This window comes from Etheostoma spectabile, unplaced genomic scaffold (genome assembly GCF_008692095.1).
Source record: "Etheostoma spectabile isolate EspeVRDwgs_2016 unplaced genomic scaffold, UIUC_Espe_1.0 scaffold00019153, whole genome shotgun sequence".
NCBI lineage: Eukaryota > Metazoa > Chordata > Actinopteri > Perciformes > Percidae > Etheostoma > Etheostoma spectabile.
This window is the reverse complement of record NW_022604708.1, coordinates 27,238-36,993: the sequence shown is the minus strand read 5'-3', so window position 1 is coordinate 36,993 and position 9,756 is coordinate 27,238. Positions and strand designations below refer to the sequence as shown.

General features: G+C 40.4%; 2 non-coding genes across 2 annotated transcripts; both read right to left on the bottom strand.

Annotated features, from left to right (window-relative positions):
- trnal-uag (transfer RNA leucine (anticodon UAG)) lies at positions 1–82 on the bottom strand. The gene has a single exon. It is a non-coding gene; the product is annotated as a tRNA-Leu (tRNA).
- Positions 83–2,929: 2,847 nt separating this feature from the next.
- LOC116683924 (U5 spliceosomal RNA) lies at positions 2,930–3,046 on the bottom strand. Its single transcript, XR_004330731.1, has one exon. It is a non-coding gene; the product is annotated as a U5 spliceosomal RNA (small nuclear RNA).
- Positions 3,047–9,756: the final 6,710 nt, after the last annotated feature.

Here is a 9,756-nt window from a genome sequence, read left to right as displayed (position 1 = left end):
TGGCAGTGGTGGGATTTGAACCCACGCCTCCAGAGAGACTGGAGCCTAAATCCAGCGCCTTAGACCGCTCGGCCACACTACCTGCAAATATCACTTCCCCACATCGTGAGAAACACAGGGAACGTAACTAACGGTATGCTTGTTAATGTCATTGGAAAAAAAACCTTCTCAAGGAAAAAGCCAATACTTTATTAAAAAATGTTATCACACTTTGTCATTTTTCTCTGTCATTGATGATTATTAGAATATTGTAACCAGCATTAAGTGAGTAGGTTTAGGTCTGTGTGAACCTGGACTGAACTTGTGAACATCTTCTTTTGCATATTCACTGTAAAGAGCCATTACTCCTCCAACTGCCAACTATTGTTCCAGAGACAATAGGATATACAGTTTTAGATTGCAAGGTAACTGTCCAAGACCAAAGACTTCACTGAAATACCTCAAGTGATCAAAAGGTTTGTCAAAATTTGCAGCACAGATATAAAACCACTCTTTAAAATATGTTTATGTACCATTCAAAAAGAAAAGTACAATCATGAAACACATACTACTTAGATACTGCAGCCATCCTGATCACAGGCACGGGGGGATCTGCATGTGCTTTCTTACCAGCAAGTTTCTGGAGGTTCAAATGGCATCTTTGATGGCGGCAAAGTGTATAGCTGTAAATCTGCTCCCTAAAAACAATAACAGGTCCGGCACTCCTTTCCCTCTTTTCTCCTTTGGCTTCTTCATCACTCTTTTTTGCACAGGAAATAAAAGATGGCTTGTTCCAGGTCTAAAATCACTTACAAAAAGAGCTGATGAGTAAATCAAAGCTAAAATCACTGCCTTTTTTTAAACTCCAATGTGAATAGTCAACTTGTGAGCAACCAGGGGGCTGTTGCACGAAAGTAGAATAAAGACATCCAGGATAAATGAAAAAGCGCAGCTTGACTTAGTGTGATCTGCTCATCGCGGCTTAATTGGTTGCACGTTTGCCGAGCCAGGATAAACAGGTGGAGCAATGTCCAGCCAGATGGAGATAACCAGGATGAACAGGTGGAGCTATGTCAAGCCAGGTGTAGATAGCTGGGATAAGTGCACGTTCACGGCTTTCTCAAATAGACCACGGTATCGATTACAGATTTACTGATGCAGAGATGGAGAAGACGCATGCGTCATATGTTTCACCCAATGAGCAGCAGCTTCTCATGGAAAATAACGAGGACGGGAAGAATATAATATACAGGAAGGGAAATACGGCTCTTATCAAACGGAGAGAAAAAGCCCAACATAGTGGACCGACTGAATGTGTGGGGTGTAAAAATATAGCCTTCGCCTCAAAAGTGAGCAGAGGGAACTAATGTTCCTCGGGAAATGGACCATGAGGAATTAGGCTTAATTTCAAACCCTTATCCACAACGTGAGAACATGTTTTACAACGATATGCACAAATCTCTATAAGCTATATCTAATTCTTTGTACAATTAATGTTCATACAGAACAATCAGAAAGAGACAACAACAAGAAAAAGTAGTAAGTGACTTCAATACACGCTGTGAGCATATGTAAAACAATATTCATCTTTTTTTATTCTTCTGAAAAGTGACCGCACCAAAATAAAAAGATTAAGAAGCATTGTGGTGTTCCCGGTGTGATGAATGTAAACTACACTGTATATGACCAGTCGGCCATTAATATCATCTGGAATATCGCTACATTAATATCGTCACACTTAATCTTCGGAGCACGTCCTGTATAAACCTGAAGCTGAGACCACGGACGCTGCGCTGCTCATCTCTACTTTTACAGAGAGAGTGGACACTGACGCGACTCGCAGGTCTGCTGGCAGGCAATAGCCACCGGCCACCGGCCACCGGGCACCAGGCACCGGGCAGCAGCCACCGGGCAGCTGCCGTACGCCAGGCAGCCTCGACACACTACCGTCCCACCGGGAAAAGTCCCACTCCGCATCAGGGTGCCAGTGCAATCATTACTAACCATCTAAACAACTGTAGTAGGGTTTAAATCAAACTCACTACAACAATAGTGACAAGTAGGCTAATGGATGTTAGTAAAAATAAAGCCGCAGCTGATTTGACACATGAGACTCCAGGATTAATCTTAGCCTGGCTGTTAGCCTGCTCTGGACCAGGCTAACCGCAAAGAATAAATCTCCATGGTTACTTGGCTGGGTTTAATTAAATCTGGTTACGTACAACCGAGTCAAAGCTAAATTCATCCAGGATAACTTGAATATCGCAGCTTAATTTCTTATCCTGGTTTCATGCAACAGGCCCTAGTACTTATGAGACTACACAATATTGTTCATGAAGGCACATCTTTAATTTGGTATACTTAAACATGTCATTGGTTCACTATCACTCTTGAAGAATGCCTTTCGTTGTCGGCAGGATTTGAACCTGCGCAGGGAGACCCCAATGGATTTCTAGTCCATCGCCTTAACCACTCGGCCATGACAACCGGAAAAGCTGTACTAGACCTGTTTGCACAAAATAGAATTGCAGTAATCCATCTTAAAAGTAACAAATGCATGGACTAGTTTTTATGCATGATTTGATTTTTAGACAGGATTCATGTATTCGATGTGATGACTAGTGCACTATGGAAACTTCGGGGCCACGATTTCACGACAAGGAGATTTTTCCGTGAAGGTTATTGAGAGTTCAACTCTGAACTCTGAAGTTTGATTGTGCGAAGACGACAAGAACAAAGAAATGTGTGTCCACCCTATTTATGAGTAAAAGCAAACTCCTTACCCTCCTTTATCCTTTGGGTTCTTCATCACTCTTCTTTGCACTCGTTCCCACTTGGACCTCCACAGGAAATAAAAGATGGCTGGTTCCAGGTCTAAAATCTCTTTTCTGGGTGGGATGAAAACAGAGCTGATGAGTAAAAGCAATGATAAGCAAAAGCAAGTACAAAAGGCTCGGCCAAACAGCGAAGCTCACCAAAAATAGTTTCAACTCATCAGCGTTCCCCTCCAAGGAAGTCTTTACTAAAAGTTGAAAGACTTGTGCGTTATGAAGAGAAACCAGAGTGAGTACAGCCGTCTGCTCGAGAGCAGCAGAAAACCCTAGTGGACCCAGTCCAAACCATCGCGGTAAGCCTCACTGGGTGTCCAAACTAAAATGATAAGAGACAACTTGGTAGACTCCTTACTGATGTTTGTATCTGTACTCACAATAACCTGTTTTTAAAACACCAGCCAATCATAAGTGTTAAATGTAAATAATAATGCGTGAGAAATCAGGAAGCTCACATAAACAATAGTTGCAAGTTCTACCAAATGTTTAACTTTACAACCCGTAAACTGTTCCCTCAACCTTCCCTCAAAATGTCAATCACAGATTTTCCAGCCCCTGCATTCGAGCAGCAGAGAAGGGGTTGGCACAGCGGAAGCGTGCTGGGCCCATAACCCAGAGGTCGATGGATCGAAACCCTCCTCTGCTAATTCCTATACTTCGTATAAGCATCAAGTATATCAAAGCATCTATTGCTGCAAGTGTCTAAAGTAAAATGTCTCCACCTGCTGAAAAGTAAGCTTAATGGCATGTCAAGTTTATTTCATCCATAAAAGAAACTACAGTGCTCCTACCTCCTGTCAGTGTAATACAGTACATATGCTACACTACAGGTAATAAATACTGTAAATACAAACTGTAAAACATGTATGTTTAAAGTGCTTGTTGTGCTGTCCACCAGCCAGATTACCACAGGAGGTAATATCTGTTGCAGCTCTTTTAAAGACTCTACCATAACACCTGCTGGAGATGCCAGGTCCTCATACATGTAAAGCATGAGCTCTACCACTGAGCTACACCCCCTGAAGATTTTGAAATTCTTTTGACTTTTTTCTGAGATAGACTCAGACTTATCTTTATTAATCCTTTTGAGATGACTCCCGCAAGGAAATTGAAATATGCGGTGGCTTGAAATCAAACCTGGGCAAAATGCTTGCAATGCTACGGTATAAATCATAGTCGAAAAGTAACACACCTGTTGCCTTTCTGCTGGACAATACAACGTTCACTGCAAATCTTGTAAGACAGATTGATAAGAAATACATTGGTGGAGACTGGTTGCTTCCAGTACCTATGAGATAAGACAATATTGTTTATGAAGGCACATCTTTGCTACCACTCGTAAAGAACGCCTCTTGTTGTCAACAGGATCTGAACCTGCGCAGGGAGACCCCAATGGATTTCTAGTCCATCGCCGTAACCGCTCGGCCACAACAACCTGTAAAGGAGAGCTATACCTGTTTGCACAAATGTACATAAACTTTTCAATTGGTTACTAGGAGTTCCCAGAAACTGGCAAAGGGAAAATCATAGTGCACTGCCTGTGTCTGTGGATCCTCGTGGAGGCAGCTTGATTGATTGATATGCTCCCTTATTTGTGCCATAACAGAGATCTGATGTTTTGGGACAACACAATTTTCACTGAAAATCTTGTAACACATCTGGGCATTGAGACTCAAAATGCGCTCTACCACTGAGCTGCAGCCCCTAAAGATTTTCAGATTTTTTTAAATTTTTTTGTGAGATCACTAAATAAGAGAAGAGAAGAAACCTGGGTGGAATATGTAATGTTAATGTTGTTTATGGCTTCAAAACCTGGTGGTGGCTGGAAATCAGACCATGGCAAAATGCTTGTACTGCTATTGTAGAGCGGGCGACGTCGAGTCTTATCTGAAACTGCTGGCTAAGGATAAACGTAAATACAGCAAGATTGTTATTCACGTTGGCGTTAATGACTCCCGGTTACGGCAATCGGAGGTTACTAAGATTAATGTTGAATCGGTGTGTACATACGCAAAGTCAATGTCGGACACCGTAGTTTTCTCTGGACCCCTGCCAAATCTAACCAGCGATGACATGTATAGCCGCATGTCGTCATTTCGCCGCTGGCTATCAAGGTGGTGTCCAGATAATGATGTGGGCTTTGTGGATCACTGGCAGTCTTTCTGGGGAAGACCTGGTCTGATTCGGAGAGACGGCATTCATCCCACTTGGGATGGAGCAGCTCTCATTTCTAGAAACATTGACAAGTTTATTAATGGACCTAATCCTTGACAATCCATAGTTGGGACCAGGAGGCAGAGTCCCAGTCTAACACACTTCTCTGCTCCTTTATTCCAGGTGTTACCTAGTAAAAATCCCATCGTGACGGTGTCTGCCCCCCGACCATTAAAATTATTTAAATCAAAGGTAAACAGAAGAGGAGCTGTGCATGAAAACCTCATAAAAATTAAAACCACAAGTGCAATAGTTTAAAAGATTAGGAGAATTAAATGTGGACTCTTAAACATCAGATCTCTCTCTTCTAAAGGTGTACTAGTAAATGAATTGATATCAGATTCTAATATTGATTTATTTTGTCTTACTGAAACCTGGCTGAGTAATGGAGAATATGTTAGTCTAAATGAATCCACCCCCCCCAGTCATATTAATACTCACATTCCTCGAGGCGCAGGCCGAGGAGGTGGAGTTGCAGCTATCTTTGATTCTAGTCTACTAATTAGCTCTAAACCTAAACTAAATTATAACTCATTTGAAAGTCTTGTTCTTAGTCTTTCACACCCAAGTTGGAAATCAATGCAACCAGTTCTATTTGTTATAATGTACCGAGCACCTGGTCCATACTCTGAATTTTTATCCGAATTTGCAGAGTTTCTATCGAACTTAGTGCTAAAAACGGACAAAGTTATTATTGTAGGGGATTTTAATATTCATGTGGACGATGAGAATGATAGCCTTAGCACTGCGTTTATCTCTCTATTAGATTCTATTGGCTTCTCTCAAAGTGTACATAAACCGACTCACCGTTTTAACCACACCCTCGATCTTGTTCTGGTATATGGTGTTGAAATTGAACATTTAATAGTGTTCCCACAGAATCCCTTCCTATCTGACCACTGTTTGATAACTTTTGAGTTTATACTACTGAACTACACGCCGTTAGGCAAAACATCCTATACAAGATGTCTATCTGATAGTGCTGTAGCTAAATTTAAGGATGCGATTCCGTTAGCATTTAATTCATTACCAAGTCCCAAAGTAACGGAGGACTCCTATGCTATTAGTCCCTCCCAAATCGATCATTTTGTTGATAGTGCAGCAGGCTCGCTACGAATGACTCTAGACTCTGTTGCCCCTCTAAAAAAGAAGATAATAAAACAAAGAAGGTTAGCTCCATGGTATAACACTGAAACTCGCAAATTAAAGCAAATATTGCGGAAACTTGAGAAGATCTGGCGCTCCACCAAACTGGAAAATTCTCGTTTAACCTGGCAAGATAGTCTTAAAACGTATAGGAAGGCCCTCCGTAATGCCAGAGCAGCGTACTACTCGTCATTGATAGAGGAAAATAGGAACAACCCCAGGTTTCTTTTCTGTACTGTAGCCAGGCTAACAGAAGGTCACACCTCTACTGAGCCAAGTATTCCCATAGCTCTTAGTAGTAACGACTTTATGAGGTTCTTCAATGATAAAATTATAACTATTAGAAGCAAAATTCACCAAGACCTGCCTTTAACTGGCTTATCTCTAAACTCAGGAACCTTAGAAACAGCTGTAAAACCAGATACATGTTTTGACTGCTTTGCTTCACTTGATCTTTATCAATTTAATTCAATTATTTCTTCATCTAAGCCATCAACCTGCCTCTTAGATCCCATCCCGACTAGGCTACTTAAAGAAGTTTTACCATTAGTCAACACTTCTCTACTGAATATAACCAATTTGTCTTTATTAACAGGCTATGTACCACAGTACTTTAAAGTAGCTGTAATTAAACCTCTTCTGAAAAAGCCAAACCTTGATCCAGATGTTTTAGCCAACTATAGACCTATATCCAACCTTCCATTTCTCTCTAAGATTCTTGAGAAAGCAGTCGCCAAACAGCTGTGCGACTTTCTGCATAGCAACACCTTTTTGAGGATTTTCAGTCAGGATTTAGAGTTCATCATAGCACAGAGACAGCACTTGTGAAAATTACTAATGACCTCCTAATTGCTTCAGAGAAAGGACTTATCTCTGTACTTGTGTTATTAGATCTTAGCGCTGCATTTGATACCATTGACCATTATATCTTATTACAGAGATTGGAACATTTAATTGGCATTAAAGGGACTGCTCTAAGCTGGTTTAAGTCTTATTTATCAGATCGATCTCAGTTTGTTCATGTTAACGATGAATCCTCTGTGCACGCCAAGGTTAGTCATGGAGTCCCACAAGGATCTGTGCTCGGTCCAATCCTGTTCACTTTATATATGCTTCCTTTAGGCAGTATTATTAGGAAACACTCCATAGACTTTCATTGCTATGCAGACGATACTCAATTATATCTATCAATCAAGCCGGATGAAACTAATCAGTTAGCTTAACCCTCTGAGACCGAGATACTCGCCCAGAAGTAAAAAAGTACCCCTGATTCATAGTTTAATAACTGTTGAACCATACAAGCGATTTACTCACTTTTGGTTTTGTTTAAATCCTGACGTTTTCAGGTTTTCGGCGGTCTTTTCCGGGTCTTTCTAGCCTCTGCAGGGGATTTTCTTTCCAGCCTGGAACTTCCAGCTTCTTTGTGCTTTAAATCCATACTGTTATATCCAAGATTGGCCCACTTTATGTCCATAATTCATCGCGTTTTGGCTCATTTCTGCCGCTGAATTGTTCGTCTAATCTCTGGTCTCTCGCTCTGTGTCTGTACTGTCTATTTTTCAGGAAGTACATGCCCATATATGGGAGATAAAGGCACCCCTCTTGTATGGAAGGCCAGAGGGGACAAAAATGCCTATATATTCTATGGAAGGCCAAATGTTGCACTTTTTAGACACATATTTGCTTGTATAACATTGCTGTGGGTGTAATATCAATAAATATGACATTATGTTATTATTGGCATAAGTAAATGTCATGAGAGCAAAACGTCTTGACTTTTTTGGAAAAAATGCATGTATTTTGTCAACTGTATAAGTTATAATGATTATTTCTTCACAGTGTGACTCCCAAGACATATGAGAAGTGTTTTAGAAAGGAAAATGGCTTAGCTTTTACTTATATGTCTGTGATATCAATACATATCTGATTCATTTATTTATTTCTTTATTTATTTATCTTAAAGGCCCTACAACCATTTTTAACATGCAAGTGACCTCACTGCAACCCACATATTCTAATAGCCAAATTTGTCCTAAAAAAAATGATGTTCATATCTTGACTGTAGACAACAGGGTTGATGTTTTACAAGCTTTTATATAAAATAAATCCAGACGGAAATTAAACTGTAAAAATGGCCTCAGGGCCCAGAGGGTTAACTTCAAATGTGCCTTCAGGATATTAAAACCTGGAGGACCTGTAATTTTCTAATGTTAAACTCAGATAAAACTGAAGTTATTGTTCTGGGGCCCAAGCCCCTCCATGATGCATTATCCAAAGAGATAGTTACTCTGGATGGCATCACCCTGGCCTCCAGCACCACTGTGAGGAATCTTGGAGTTATCTTTGATCAGGACATGTCGTTTAATTGTCACATAAAGCAAATTTGCAATAGTGCAAAAGAATAGGAGAATTAAATGTGGACTATTAAACATCAGATCTCTCTCTTCTAAAGGTGTACTAGTAAATTAATTAATATCAGATTTTAATATTGATTTATTTTGTCTTACTGCAACCTGGCTGGGTGATGGAGAATATCAGTGATCAGGCGGTGGAACCGGGCTATTGATGTCCCATCCATGCAACCGATGGATATGATCAAAACCTGTATACAGCCCAACCACTTACCAATCACATCACTGGAAAGTCAGCATTACTACAGGGTCTTGACAGGGTAGTGGATGTCAATTTTTTTAAATGGACAGTAAACTGCCAGAACGTGATTTGCTACTTTTCATGGGCTGTCAACAACTTTTCCAGCAGTTATATCATGATTTATCTCACCATGGAAATCATAATCTCTTGATTCATCTCCCTTTCAGAGTGTCTACCATTGTGTCTCCAGCAAAACAGAGCTGTCAAGTCAAGCTGTCAAGTCAAGCTGTCAAGTCAAGTAACATTCTAGAACTGTAACATTTCAGAAGTTTTAAGTGAAATTTTTAGAGAGTTTTAGAGAGTGGGAATGCCTGAGTTCTGCACCGTATAATGTGGCTGTATTGGGGCAGATCGTCTGTCAATCGCAAGATTAGCAGTTCCATCCCAGTGTAAAAATCCCTGTAATTTACCAGACTAAAATGTGCCTGCATTCTACAATCATGGCCTGTTCTGACCTCCTGTTCCTCAGATCAAACTAAAGTCTGGTAACAATGCATGTTCAAATTCTAAAACTTCAACCTATTGTTCTAGAATTGCAGCTTAACATTCTAGAACTACAATGTAACATTTTAGAACTGCAATTAACAGATCTATCTAGAACTGCATCTTTACATTCTAGAACTTCAACGTAACATTCTAGAACTGCAGCTTAACATTCTAGAATTTAAAGCTAACATTGTAGAATGGCAGCTTAACATTCTAGAACTTCAACCTAACATTCTAGAACTGCCAAGTAACATTCTAGAACTGTAACATTTCAGAACTTTTAAGTAAAATTTTTGGACCGCAACTCAAATCTAAAGACGTGCCAAGCTAGCTCAGTCGGTAGACCATGAGACTCTTGATCTCAGGATTGTGGGTTTGAGCCCCACGTTGGGTGGTTATGTTTTAGAGAGGGGGAACCCCTAAATTATGCACAGTATCAGGTACCTGT